General features: G+C 49.7%; 1 protein-coding gene across 11 annotated transcripts in view; it reads right to left on the reverse strand.

Moving 5' to 3' along the window:
• The window catches only part of LOC102158473 (uncharacterized), a 156,204-nt gene that overhangs the window by 74,759 nt on the left and 68,935 nt on the right, over positions 1-12,510 (reverse strand). For all 11 annotated transcript variants that reach the window (XR_014827910.1, XR_014827909.1, XR_014827908.1 and 8 more), the window contains exon 7: positions 6,437-6,545. The gene's annotated coding sequence lies outside the window, so the exon portion shown is untranslated. The remainder of the gene's footprint in view (positions 1-6,436; positions 6,546-12,510) is intronic.

Below are 12,510 nucleotides of genomic sequence, written 5' to 3' on the forward strand. Positions count from 1 at the left end.
TCAGTGGGTTAAGGATCTGTTGTTGCCATGAGCTATGGTGTAGGTCACAGACGAGGCTCGGATCTGGCATTGCTGAAGCTACGGTGTAGACTGGCAGCTACAGCTGTGATTCGACCTCTAGCCGGGGAACTTCCATAAGCTGCAGTGCAGCCCTAAAAAAAAAAAAAAAAAAAAGCAAATTTTCTGTACCTCTATCTAGGTTGTTCTCAACACTGACTGCAGAGAGGAATTTCCTAGGGAGCCTGGAAATAATACCCATGCCTGGGCACACCTTTCCTGGCCAATTAAGTCAGATTCGCTGGCAATGGGGCCTCTTAAGAAGCTCATCAGATGATTTTAACGTGCAGTCTGGGTTGAGAATCACTGAGAACTCCTGATTGGTGGCCATAATCCCAGGAATAGGCCCCTGCCAAGGTTTGAGCAAGTTTTCACAACATTAAGGAGCCCTACTCTGCACAGCTTCCATGCTTGGGCTCCTCCGGCAATACATCAGTGCAGCCTGCATGGCACCTTGGCATGTTCATGAGGGATTCAGAGATAAAGGCTGGTTCCATACGGGCAGGGCAGGCTCTGAGCCACATTCAGGGAGCATGATCAGGTAGGTGCAGGGACTCTGCCATCCCAGAGAGAAGTGAAAAGTTCCCTGCCAAGGTGGAAGCCAGAACAGCTTGTATTACGAGTGGGGGTCTGGCAGAGGGAACCTGCCAGCGGAAAGGACGGTGTGTGGGGGTGAAGCAGCACCATTTGTCAGGGGACTAGGATGGCAGCGCCTGGAGAGCTGGCTTTCTGGGTCCTCTCTGCTCTTTCCCAAGAGCCTTGACCTGAGCTGGACACCATCCGGTACATAACAAATATTAGTGGACTGAATGAATGAATGAACACATGCACCTGACCTTCCTGAGCGTGTATGGGATGCTGGGAGATGAAGCTGGAAGACCAGAAGGATTCCCACTGAGGAATCCTGCACCACGTTAATTAGACTTTACCCAGAAGCCAGTCCTTCTCAGCGGGTTCCACAGTGAGGACCCAAACCGAGCAAGGAAAAACATCCTCTCAGACCCTCCCATAGTCAAAGTAGTACTTTTAGTGACACTGATTGGGAAAATGCATCTAGACTAAAAAATTACTGCAAATTTTGTGATTTTTTTTTTAAAAGTGAATTTTATTTGTGATCACAGCAGAAACATACAAGTAATATACTTCTCAGCACTGAAGGGTAAGGAATGTTTTACCTTTATTTTTCTAAAGCGAATCATGACCATTTGAGCTCCTTCTAACAAAAGTAGATGAGAATGTCTTTCTTTTTTTTTTTCTTTTTTCTTTTTGTCTTTTGTCTTTTTTAGGGCTGCACCTGCAGCATATGGAGGTTCCCAGGCTAGAGTTCGAATTGGACCTGTGGCTGCCGGCCTATACCATAGCTACAGCAACACTGGATCTGAGGTGTGTCTGCAACCTACATGACAGCTCACAGCAATGCCAGATCCTTAACCTGCTGAGCGAGGCCAATGATCAGACCTGTGTCCTCATGGACACTAGTCAGATTCGTTTTCCTCTGAGCCACAACAGGAATTCTGAGACTGTCTTTCTCAGTCACTTGTCTGGTTTAGAACTTGTAAAGAACTCCAGGTTGTGTGGTCCAGCCTGGACCCATCTCCTGGAGGTTCCCAGAAACGTCTGTCCCTCATGGTCATCTTCTAACCTCTCTGCAAAGCTCCCCACAGAACCCCAAGACCAAGGTTCTGAGGATCCGGTCTCCCTCGGAATTCACAGATCCCTCGCCCACACTGGGTCCTGAATGTTCTAAGTCATATATCTCTGTTACCTGCAGAGTTGCAACTCCCTGGCCCTCTTCCCAGTCTGTCTGCCCCCACCTCGTCCCCTACCCCCAACCCACCCACCAAACCCAAACAAACAGCACAAGCCATTTTCCCACTGGAATTCCATGGCTAATTTGGAAGCCTGGGTGGTTCACAGTCTACCTTTTCTGGGGCTAGGAGTGTTCGGTCTTTCATGGTCCAGAGGTGAGTTCCAGGCTTTTACTAACATTATGCACTAATACTTACGGAGGGCCCTGGTCATGTTATCGAGGCATTTCATCCTCACCTCCACCCAGTGAGGTAGGCACTGTTCTTTCCTCAGTCTTACCAAGAGGAGGAGCAAGACCAGGGGAATACATGGCGAAAGCAGTCTAAATTGATGAAAAGCTGGGTGGAGGGAGGAGAGAGGAAGAGCAGGGTCCAGGAGGACTCCCAAGCTCTCCTTCCATCTATGGAGAGCTGCTACCAGAGCTGGGAGCACAGGGGACCAGCTTTAAGCCTTGTTAGTAACTTCACAGTCTTTGACCTTCCATACTTATTCCTTCAACTCCCATTTCTCTCATACTACATTTCCTACATCCACTTATAAATCATCCATCAGTAATTAACCGAAGTATTAACTATCGATTAAATTAAACCCAGCCAAAGAGATAAAATTTTGACACGGACTCTGAAAAATGGATTATCTCAACTTCATTCTTATTCTAGTTTTTCACCATGACTATGGTTCATTAGTGTCAGTCTTTAACTCAGCCTCAGAAATGCAAGGAGAAAAATCTGTGAAGCCCAGGGTGTGCTCAGCCCAGGATACCAGCTGTGCTACAATCTGGCCCCAAGGACCTGCTCCCAAGACAGCTGTGTGGTCACTGGGTTTCCAGGTAAACAAGAGCATCTTGTACATTGTCAAGGGGCTCTCACCCCACTGCTGAGCCAAGACCATGCTGTGACCAAGAACCAAATGCAGCACAAAGTTACTGTTAAAATAAAAGCTTCTGGGAGTTTCCTGGTGGCTCAGTGGGTTAAGGATGAGGCGTTGTCACTGATGAAGCTTGGGTCACTGCTATGGCTCAGGTTTGATCCCTGGCCCAGGAACTTCTGCATGCCACGAACATGGCCAAAATAAATAAATAAATAAAAGCCTCTGAATAAAATAAAATAATAAAGCAAAACAAAATCAAATTTAGGCTTCAACTGTTCCTTGCCAAAGCATTTCTACAATTCAATTTATCAATCACTCGGAGATTATTATTTGCCTTTTCTGTGCAAGCCCCTGTGCTATAAATGACCATAACAGAAAACTGGAGTGTGGGAGACATGGTGGAGTGAAAAATAAAAGCAGAGCCTGACTTCTGACAACTATGAGTGCATGCCCAGGAGCTCTGGCAGCTGTGATGCTTGGGCTGAGAGCCGTCCTGGGCACTCTGGAGGTAAGGCAGCCACAGGTACAAGGTGAGTGATCCCTGCCCCCTGGGAGGGCATATTTCGCTCAGACTGCCCCACCGTTAGAGGAATAACTGCAGCCTCCCTGCCCCCTGGCTGCAGGGCCCCTGGCATTACCTCAAGTAGGCCCCCTTGCCCCCCACCCCCTGGCCTTGGGAGGCCTGGTGGGGGTTTTGAACACGTGTCTGTGAGTCCTCTTGTAGCCCTCTTGGCCTTGCTGCTTGGTGGCAAAACCACCTGAGGGCAGTGCCCAACACCAGAGCCCCTGGTGAATACTCTGGGCGCCCCCTATGAATGCCTTGTGCTCCCCCATGAATGCTTCGTGCCCCCTCAAGAATGCTTTGTGCCCTCCTCCCTGGTCAGTCCCTGGCCTGGAAATCTGCTGGGTCCTGCACAGGTTCAGGAGGCTGCTCCTCTTTCCAGCCCACACTCGTCACTTGAACCCCAACCAAGGCTCATGCCTTGTGGAAGAGCCGTGGCTTCGGCCTCTGCCCTCCATGCGCCCCTCCACAGGGCCTGCTCTGGGGTACCCCTACAGGCCCCTGCACCTCCCTACACCCCGGGAGCCTTCCTGCAGCTGCCTGTCCCCCTTCACACAGTCATCGAGTGCAAACACCCCAATGAGGCTCAGGCTGAGGCTGAGGCTGACTGGGGAACAACCAGTGCTGGGCCGGGTGACGATAACAAGCAGAGACTCTCCTTGACCCTGACCTGCCTCAGCGTCGAGAGGCGCAGTTATGGGAGGGGCGGGGCATGGAGAGAAGCCCGCCTTGGGCCTTCAGCCTGAGGCTGGAGCCCTTCTCATCCTGACCCAGTGCAGGGAGCTGGGACACTAACTTCCACCCCTTTGGTTCAGTCTCTCTCACCCTCAGGGTGACCCTACCCAGTAACCCTTTGCCCTTGGACCCATAACACCCATCTCAGCGCAGGAAGCCCCGGGCACAACTCAGAGGCCAGAAAGGAGCAGCTGGACGGGGCCCCTGTGATCCCCACTGCCCACAGGACCAGGACCCAGTCCTCAGCTGGCCCCTCGGGTGCAGGCAGCCAGCCCCCACTCCCCCCAACTCCATGTCCCCATCCAGGCTCTCCCCTCCAGGCTTTCCCCTCCTGACCACGCCTCCTCCGCCTGACTTTGTGTGCTGCAGTCTTCCTGGCTTTGTTTATTGTATTTCCTTGCATGGGGTAGACTCCTCACCGTCCTTGACACTGAGAGGAACCGTCCTCTGGCTTGTGAACTTCCCTGACACACATCCCATCTGTGCGGCTGCTTCTGCAGGTTCCCTTTAGCCCCCTCTCCATGCAGGACCGGAGCCATCAGAAACCACATTCGGGTGTCATCATCTCCCTTCCCAATGCGTCTGCATAAAGCCACATAACCCATGGCCATGGTCCTGCATCCTCCCATCCCCGCCCCCTCTGTATCCCCCCTCTTCTGTCTAGCACCATTGCCTGCTGCTGGTTCTGGGTCTTCCCTCTCGCCCCAGGTCCTTTGCACAGGCTCCCTTCTCCTTTCCTGGTATTCTGTTCTCACTCCTGGCATCCAGGTCTCAGCTTCCTTCATGCCTCTCTGTCTATGGGAGGCTTCCCCCGTGGTTTCAGTGCTGCACTCGGCACCCCTAGTCCTCATCTATTTCCTCCTTTGTGTACCTTAATTCTTCCCACCCCCCCTTATGAGACTGGGCACAGCGAGGACAGGACCGTCTGTATCACAGCAGAAGTGTACCAAATGTGTGAAGCATTAGTTACATAGTCACTGATGCCATAAGGAGCGTGTTTCCCCAACTGCACTGCAAATCCCTTGGACCTGAGACCCTGCATTAGGAATCTTTGTGACTTCCAAGTACATACATATTGTGGCTGGGCCCCAAGTCCAGATATTTACCAAATATTTGAAGAGAACGTGACTCATTTTTGGAATGAACTGCAGAGGAAGCCCTCAGTGCTTGAGCCCTTTTAACTAAGCCTCTGGAGTAAACCCAAAGCAAGCCCTGGGCCAAGGGTCCGGGGCACTTCCTGGATGTTGCAAGTGACTGAAGGCAGCTGTAACCACCCTGAGCAGAGCTGAGGGGACAGACTGGGCCTGGGACAGCTCCTGCCTCGCCTCTGGAGTTCCTCACCTCTGATGCCCCTTCTTCAAAGCCAGGGCAGCCCATGGGGCCAGTACAGGGCCTCCATGCCTTCCACCAACCCACAGCCCAGCTCTGGTAGGAAGTCCTGGTTTCGTGGAGTTTGTTCCCTCCTTCTGCATTGTTTCCGGTGAATCCTTGCCAGCAAAGCGAAGGTGGCCAGGAATCAGGAGGACACTCCAAACGGGTGATTAAAACAGACAAACAAGGAAGTTCCCATTGTGGCTCAGGGGTAACGAGCCTGACTAGTATCCATGAGGATGCAGGTTTGATCCCTGGCCTTCCTCAGTGGGTTAAGGATCCAGCATCGCCATGAGCTGTGGTGTAGGTCACAGACATAGCCTGGATTGGGCGTTGCTGTGGCTGCGGTATAGGCCAGCAGCTGCAGCTCCGATTCAACCCCTAGCCTGGAAACTTCCCTATGCTGCACATGCGGTCCTAAAAAGCAAAACAAACAACCAAACAAAAAACCCACATAAGACAGAAGAGACAGAAGTTTTCCCCCAAACAGAGATGGCGTGCTGGGGGGTCAGGATCACAGGCTCAGCTCAGCCTCTGAGGAGGTCTCATGGTGTGAAGAACTGGCCCCCAGGCCTCTTTCCCATGACCAGGCCTAACGAGCACCATGTTTAAGCTCTGTACAACCTGAGAACAGCCTCATGCCCTTTGCACACATGCTCCAAGATTGGGAGACACTGAAATGAGTGCCTCCTGTTCATGAAGAGCTAAAGCCCCAGAGAAGGTCTTCTTGGAAACCAGAAGCCCCTGCCCTCACGCATACCCTCATAGGGCACTTTCATGGAGGTGCCAACAGTTCAGTCTCTCGCCAAGGTGCCGAAGGGGGCTGGGTCGGATATAATGCTGTCACACTGACAGGAAAGCAGATTTACTCTCAATGTTCCAGGATCCAGAAGGCACGGGGTCAGCAATGACACCACACTGTCCCCTAATGATTTCCTGGGGGTTCACTCAGGTCCACTTTTGGGAGGTGGAACCCTATGCCCCACCCCCTGTACATCCATTCCACTGACCAGCCACACAGGAAGTACTCACATGTTGTGTCCAGCGGGTCACCCCCACTTCTAGGCTCCACATCCTAAGGTGAATTCTCTGTTCTGTTCCAGCTTTGTTGATGCCTTCTCCGTAGAGGAGCCAGTCAGCCCTAGACACAAGAGTGGAATGAATGATGCCAGCCCTCGGAGGCATCCTCTTCCCTTTTCTCCCCCTCATCTGACTCTGTATATGCTCTCTCCCTTGAGGGCCCAGGGTTCTCTCGCAACTCAGGCTCTTCATGGCCTACTGACACCCAACTGTGTATCCAGACCCTCTGCAGACCAGCCCTTTGGCAACCCTTCATTCAAACACAACAGTCCCAGCCCTATTTCTGCTCTCTGTTGAATTAGGTCACTGATTCCACTTCCGATTCCTTTTCTAAAGGATGATCAGATAAGGACCAACACAACTGAAAGTGCCATCTGCCATATTGGTGTATTGAGTGACAGCAGAGAATTTCTAAAGTGACACTGCCCACATCTGGACCCCGGCGTTGATTATCTGTTTGTTTTCTCATCTCCAGGGTTTGGCACACAATTCAGACTTCAACATAAGCAATTCTCATCTTTTGGGCTATTTTCATATGGGTTATTTCTGTCTCTCTCAATAGATTTTAAATTCTAAATCTACTATGTCTTAGCTCAGGGCTAAAACAGTGGTTCACTCCTAGGAATGATTCTCTAATGTGCATGGTCAGGAAGGGACCAAGACCCATTAAATACTTGAAAGTTTGAGTGGGGAGGACCTTACAGAATCTAATTCAGCTGCCTCATCCTGTAAGTGAGAAAGCCAAGTCCAGAAAAGCATGAACACATGAGACAGTGGACCATTTACTCCTCCAAGAACAAATACGCATTCAGTGTCTAATCCAGTTGCTGTGATAGGAACATAAAGATGAATCAGTTATGGACCTTGTTCTCCAGGAACTTGGGTTTAATGTGTAAAGGAGATAAGATAAGAATGAACATCAATGACTACACTATGAGACGGGAAGCTATAAGCACTATTAAGGTGCAAAATGGACTATAATCAGGTGCAAACAATGAAGAGGTGCATTTTAAATGTTGTGAGTGGGCAGGAAGGGAAAAGCTGAGCCCAGGTGGCTACAAAGAGGAAACTTCCTAGCAGATCTGTGTTAAATATCGAGCCAAAGCCACGGGATGAAGCCAAACAACACCCTGCTCTTTGCTTAGCTGGCGAAAGCTCACAGACTCACTTTAGCTGAATGTTTATGGGAAGTATACTGTGTGCCCTAACAAGACTAATAAAGAGACATGGAGGGAAGCTAAAAGAGCCAATGGGCCAAACTGACACCTTAGGTCCACCCAGCTCAGCCTGACTCTAAACTCTAAACAAGATAGTAACTTAATGCTGTATGATCCAGCAATTCCTCTCCTGGGCACCTATCCAAAGAAAACTAAAATTTGAAAAGATACACGCACCTCAATGTTCACTGCAGTCCTATGTACAATAGCCAAGACATGGAAGCAACCTGAATGTCCATCAATAGAGGAATGGATAAAGAAGATGTGGTACATATATATAAAATGGAATATCACTCAATCATAAAAGAGTGAAATAATGCTATTTGCAGCAACATGGAGGGACCTAGAGATTATCGTACTAAGTGAAGTAAATCAGAAAAAGAAAGACAGAGAGACTATATGATATCACTTATATGTGGAATCTAAAATTTGTATCTAAAAGATACGGATGGGAGTTCCCACGGTGGCTCAATGGATTAAGAACCCGACTAGAATCCATGAGGGTGTGGGTTTGATCCCTGGCCTTGCTAAGTGGGTTAAGAATCTAACATTGCCATGAGCTGTGGTGTAGGCTGGCAGCTGCAGCTCCACTTTGACCCCTAGCCTGGGAACTTCAATATGCTGAAGGTACAGCCCTAAAAACAAAGCCAAAAAAAAAAAAAAAAAAAGGACACAAATGAACTTATTTGCAGAACAGACTCATAAACTTTGAAAAACTTATGGTTACCAAAGGGGACAGGTCAGGGGGAGGGATGGACTGGGGGTTTGGGACTGGCATCTGCACACGGAGATGTATGGAATGACTGGCCAACAGGGACCTGCTGTACAGCAAAGAGAACTCTACCCAGTAGAGCCAATGGACCAAGTATTCTGTGACAGCCTATGTGGGAAAAGAATCCGAGAGAGAATGGATATGTATATATGCATGACTGAGTTACTTTGCGGTACAGCAGAAATGATCACAGCCTTGTAAATTAACTATACTTCAATGAAACTTAAAAAATAAAAATATGGAGTTCCCGTCGTGGCGCAGTGGTTAACGAATCCGACTAGGAACCACGAGGTTGCGGGTTCGGTCCCTGCCCTTGCTCAGTGGGTTAACGATCCGGCGTTGCCATGAGCTGTGGTGTAGGTTGCAGACGCGGCTCGGATCCTGCGTTGCTGTGGCTGTGGCGTAGGCCGGTGGCTACAGCTCCGATTCGACCCCTAGCCTGGGAATCTCCATATGCTGCGGGAGCGGCCCAAGAAATAGCAACAACAACAACAACAAAAGACAAAAAGACAAAAAATAAAAAATAAAAAATAAAAATATGACACAAATTAACCTATCTACAAAACAGAAACAAACTCACAGACATAGAAGACAAACTTATGGTTACAAAGGGAAAGGTGTGTGTGATGGGGGAGAGAGCTAGATTTGGAGTTTGGGGTTCTTTTACTACATATAAAATAAATAAACAAGAAGGTCTTATTGTATAGCACAGGGAACTAGATTCAGTATCCTGTTATCAACCATAATGGAAGAGAAAGTGAAAAAGAATATGTAACTGAATTCCTTTGCCATATACTGAAACTAACACAACATTGTAAATTGACTATATTTTTTGGCTGTGCCTACAGCATGTGGATGTTCACAGGCCAGGAATTGAACCTGTGCTACAGCAGTGACCCAAGCCACCAAAGTGACAAATGCAGTTCCCTAGCCCTCTGTGTCACAGGAGAACTCCAGTAAATAAACTATAATTAAAAAAAAGGCATATAAACAAGATAGCAACTTAAAAGAGAGGAAACGCTTTCTTTCTTTTAATATCCTTTCTTTTCACTGAGTAATTATTATTTTTCAACTGTAAGTTGAGTTCTTCTCCTCATCTTATTCCTATTAAATTCACTCTGGCAAAGTGTGCCAGGTCAATACAAATAACCTTTAAAGGCACAGCCCAGCTCTCAAGAGATGAAGAGTGACTGGTACTCAGCGCTTTGTAAAGACTTGCTTGGATAATCTTTTTTGTTGTTTTTATGGTCACGTCTCAGTATATGGAAGTTCCCAGGCCAGGGACTGAATCTGAGCTGCAGCTGCAACTTACGCTACAGCTTCAGCAATGTTGGATCCTTTAACCCACTGTGCCACAGTGGGAACTCCTTGCCTTGATAATCTGAGATCTCTCTTTCTCTCTCTCTCACGCCCCTCTCACACACACACACACACACACACACGGTCCTAGGAGCAGTGGTGTGTTTATTGCTTGATGGCACCACCACCTTGCCCAGCTTCTCATCCATCCTGCAAGCCCTCCCTCAGCCTCTGAAAATGAAGGGTTGCGGCCCTTTAAAGGATGCTCTGCCACCTGACCCCTCGCCAGCCCCTCCCCCAGACCTCCTGCTCCCTGCCATCATTTCCACTATTTTGAACTTTCAATGCTGTCTACTTGTTGGCTCCTTTCCCATGTCCTTGGAACATGCCAAGGACATCCTGCTCTACAAAACCCCTCTCAAATGACTGCTCCATGTCATGCCTTCCCTTCACCATCAAGCTCGTTTTTGAAGAAGGGTACCTTCATGGCCTCAAGGTCCCCTCCTCCACCTGTTTCCCTGCCTCTGAGATTCAGCGTCTGCACCCACCCCGCCTCCCCAATACATGGCTCTCTCATACTCAGGGCCGCTCTTGGGACATGCAGGATCCCTATGTTTTGGCCTTGGGACCTGCCAATCACCTTCTGTGGTGACCGTCTACACTCCTGGCGGATGACCCCCAGATGCAGTCTCCAGTCTTGATCCGGATCCTGGGGTACAGAGGCTGTATTTCCAGTGACTCCCTAACCAGTCTATTGGGTCACCCCGTGAAAACCTTGACACTCAACTTGCCCCAGAGGGACCAGCCCCTTCCTTCTCCAGCCTGCCCCTCCCCTAGTCTGCTGGTTTATGTTACCAGGCGCCTTGCCAGGCCGCCTCCAGGCTAGAACCTCAGGATTATTTTAGATGCTTCCTTCTCCTTCCTGCCTCATAATCAGTTGCCTCCTAATCATCTCCTAAATCTGCTATCTCTTGTCATCCTGCCCCTGATCTTTGCAGTCTAGCTGACCCATCTACAAGCTTAGTCCTGGCCTCACCCCCGCCCCCCCCAAGCTGTGAGTAGTAGCAATTTTAGGCAAGAGCCCCAGCTTCCGCTTCACTGGTCTCAGCTCTCTGCTTCCTGATTTCTGCTTTGTGTACCCCCCCACCAACACCAGCCCCTGCCGCCCCCACTTGAGTTTTCCATTTCTGGCCACTCAGGCTCCCCTGGTTTTAGATTTCCAGGTGCTTTTCCACAGTGACTCTCCACCTGGCTTCTACTTCTGGTGTGAGGTATCAAGTCACACCTACTGTCGCCTGGGTAACATCTTGGTCCATTTCTCCTCCTGTGGAGCCTACCAGCCAAGCCGGCCTTGGGTCTCTCACCTCTGTGCTGTCACAGTAACGTTATTCTCTGCATGCCTGTTCTTTCACTGGACTGTAAGTCCCCTTGAGGACAAGAAGGGGCCATTATTTCCTTGCCTCTGAGTTTCGTTCCAGGCACAGCGTAGGATTAGGAAAATGGAAAGAATGTGGTATATACAGGAAACATTTAAGAATGATTCAAGGCAATCCATGTCCTGGAGAAGGACAGGGAGGGAGGGGCTGCTGTGGACTGAGTCAGTCTAGGAAGCTGGATCCCAAGCTGAATGCAGACATTGTAATTATATGCCCTAAAAACAGGAAAGTGCTGCTTACGCTGATGAAGTCTATCTTTGAACTCCGCCCAGTGCCCTGAATTCTCCACTTACTCTGTTACCTTTTCTTAACCCAGCTGGGATGACTAGGGCCTGTAAGGCCAAGAAGGCTGTCATGAGAGGTGTGGCCCAGCCAATAAGGGGCCAGAGGCCAGCAGCTTCCTGCGTGTTAGCGCCAGGAGTGTGGGAGGCCGTCTTCTGTTTACTTGGGGACCTTGGGACCTTGGGGCTTCGCTTGGCCCCAGAGGAGCTCAGAAGTGTGCATCACTCCTCTGAAGACACATCCAGGGAGTGTTTGATTGTGACTTCTCCCTAGAGCCGGCCTCCAGCCAAATGTGAATAGCCCTTGTAGAATCCTGGCTGGTGCTCAAGGCCTTCTTGGGTTTTTCCAAAGAAGTGTCCTGGGCCTTCTCATTGGTTTCTCCATTTACTGTTTCCTGTCATGCTATCATGTGATTGGAAGTGCTGTCCTTAAGGCTGTGTCCCTTTGGTACCATGAGCTCAAGCTCTGCTCCCGCCTACCTCACCCCTAGCCAATCCCTTTGGCTGAAAGATCCCTGGACTTCCCTGCAGCATCAGCCTGGACTGCGGTTTTCCCTAAGACCCTCTGCTAAGCTGTGCATTACAGGTCGGGGAGGGCCCTGTTTGGATCTGGCTCATTCTGAAGGAACTCCGGCCCTTAAGAAGGAGGGGGGGTCATGCTGGCCATCTTCTCAGTTGAGTTTTGGCAGCCTGGCCCTTCTTCATCACCAGTCCCTTCTTCCTTTGGACCACTCCACTCGCCCAGCTGCTGCAAGTCCCAGATGTTCCAGAAGAGCTGCTAGGAGCTGAGAGTTTGTGTGGGCAGAGAGACACGGGCCAATCCCACCACAAGCAGTCTAAAAAAATGGTGCCCAAGGGAAAGCATGTCTTGACTTTGGCCCTCTTCCACATGGGTCTGTCCCCTCAAAGATGCGTGTGCCCCCTGGATTTCACTGAATTCTTAAGCTTGCCGCAGAGGTATTTATAGCCCAAGAAAGTTGCTCAATGGTCTTATTCATGGCCTGCATGCAAGCTCTCACGA

This window comes from Sus scrofa, chromosome 14, assembly GCF_054392235.1.
Source record: "Sus scrofa isolate SSC_HxYL_T2T_F1_AM1 chromosome 14, Sscrofa_HxYL_maternal_Yorkshire_Landrace_v2.0, whole genome shotgun sequence".
Classification (NCBI taxonomy): domain Eukaryota; kingdom Metazoa; phylum Chordata; class Mammalia; order Artiodactyla; family Suidae; genus Sus; species Sus scrofa.